Source organism: Otolemur garnettii, unplaced genomic scaffold (genome assembly GCF_000181295.1).
Source record: "Otolemur garnettii isolate 467f Iridium unplaced genomic scaffold, OtoGar3 scaffold00005, whole genome shotgun sequence".
NCBI classification, from domain to species: domain Eukaryota; kingdom Metazoa; phylum Chordata; class Mammalia; order Primates; family Galagidae; genus Otolemur; species Otolemur garnettii.
In genome coordinates, this window is record NW_003852400.1 from 38,809,753 (window position 1) to 38,812,093 (window position 2,341).

Below are 2,341 nucleotides of genomic sequence, written 5' to 3' on the forward strand. Positions count from 1 at the left end.
TAAGAAAGTTACATGAAGGCTATGTTAACCAGTTTGATGGAAGTGTCTTGGATTATGTATGAAAACACCACACTGTACCCCCAAAGGGCATCAATGTACACAGTTACCATTCAATAAAAAAAAAAAAAAAAGAAAATACACACACATAAAGCTCACAGAGGACTCCTGTGCCAGCAGAAGCACTTCTGCTCGGTGATCAGTGTTTTCTAGTCCTTTGCCTATTTGCTATTCAAAGTGTTCTCCCTCCTCCCCGTGCTGTATGCTGCATGGCGAGAAGCTGGTGCTCGCAGTCTGTGTTTTGGAGTCTGCCTTGCCAACTGGTTTCCAATGGCAGCCACTGGCCGGGGACTGGAAATGGGGGGGGAACGGGGGGAGAAGCTGAGTGTTTCTCATCCTGCTTGGCTTTCTGCACCTGGCGCTATCCTTCTCAGCTTTTGCTAGGAGGCTGCCCTGGCCTATGCGCTCTAGGAAAATCACAAACATCTCCAACTACTGGGGAGGCTTTATCTGCCACAAGCAGTTGGAAATGAGAGAACAGTGAATGATAAAGTCAATAAAACTAGAAATTCTCTCATCATAATTTACTCCAAAAAGATCAGATTTAGCTAAATGGATATATGTTGTCAGCTCTGAGAACACTGAAGGCTGCATCTTAAGTTGTAGTTAAGATGTAGTGTGTCTTAGCTCAGGTTGCTGTAACAAAATACCATAGACTGGATGGCTTTAAGCAATAGAATGTTTACTTCTGTCAGTCTGGTCTCTGGGGAGTCCAAGATCAGGGTAGCTGCTAATTCATTCCTAGTGAGGGCTCTCTTTGGGGTTTACCGAGAATTGATTTCTTGCATCCTCACTTGGTCAAAAGAGTAAGAGAATTCTCTTTGGTCTCTTCTTATAAGGATACCATTAATTCCATAATGGCTGGGCCTCACCCACATGCCCCATCTGAGCCTAATTACGTCCCAAAGGCTCACCTACCTCCACATACCACCACATGGGGTTAGGGCTTCAATGGATGAATTGGACTGGGGTGGGAGACAGAAACCTGAACTCATTTTCAAGTTTCTAGATCAGTTAGGGGCAAATAAGAACTTGAGAAATTTCCTATAAAGTCTGAAATTCTTATATTGCTTTTTCCTACTTAGAACTAACTTAAAAAAAAATACTGACATTCAAGGGTCATGTAGCTTTTATTTTTTAGTTTGTGTTTCTACTAAGCTTTTTTCCTGAGTAAAAGAGCTTCAAAACTAGAAGTCCATTTTTCTTTCATCAAAGGTCTGTCTCTCAGGAGGCTTCAGGCACAAATACTCTGGTAATATTCTGAACTCAAAGTACCTTTTTCAGGGACAGCCATGGTTCTCTAGGGATGCCCTTCTATTCTTACATCAGAAGAAATTATTTGCGGTCACAATTATATATTTGAAACTTAAAATAAGTTATTTTGTCCACACAATTTAACATTATCCTCCTTCATTCATAGGGTTTTCCAGCTACACTGAGCAACAGCATTCCCTGGGTTCATCCCATACTTTAATTTTTCTGAGTATTTGTCCTTGTTCCTGTTAATGCTAGAATGTATTTTGCTAGAGAAGCTGGAAGCATTATCTTCTCATATTAAAGAAAGTGCAGAGGATAAAGAAAGCCATGACCATCAAATTTGGTACATGGCATTAGAATTAGATGTTTGTTTTGCATATGGAGTTTTACAACCTCATTTCTGAAATGCTAAGTCGAGAGAGCAGAGGAGTTAATTATGCTGCTAATAGAAAAGGAAGCTATAACCTCCTCTGTGGTTATGGCTAGACATGTTATTAAATAGCATAATAGTTCAAATAAAAGCAAACCATATGGAACAAATAAGAAAGAGTATCTACCATGTAGCAGAAAATAACTCAGTGAACACACAGTTCTTCTAAACAGGGTTAAGTTTGAATCAAGCACAAATTAAATAAGAGTAAAGCTGGATGTGGGGTCTCAGGTCTGTAATTCTATCACTCTGGGAGGCTGAGGCTGGTAGATCGCTTGAGCTTAGGATTTGGAGTCCATAGTGAGCAAGAGAGAGATCTCCTCTCTACTAAAAATGAAAAAAAAAAAAAATAGCCAGGAGTTGTGGCAGGTATTTGTAGTCTTAGTTACTTGAAGGCTGAGGTAGGAAGATGGTTTGAGCCCTAGAGTTTAAGGTTGCTGTGAGCCGGCTCGGCGCCTGTGGCTCAAGCAGCTAAGGCGCTAGCCACATACACCTAAGGTGGCAGGTTCGAATCCCCAGCCTGGACCCGCCAAACAACAATGATGGCTGCAACCAAAAAATGGCCAGGCGTTGTGGCGGGCGCCTGTGGTCCCAGCT

General features: G+C 41.6%; 1 protein-coding gene across 1 annotated transcript in view; it reads right to left on the bottom strand.

Moving 5' to 3' along the window:
* The window catches only part of RAB3C (RAB3C, member RAS oncogene family), a 259,905-nt gene that overhangs the window by 38,403 nt on the left and 219,161 nt on the right, over positions 1-2,341 (bottom strand). The gene's annotated exons all lie outside the window — the stretch shown is intronic.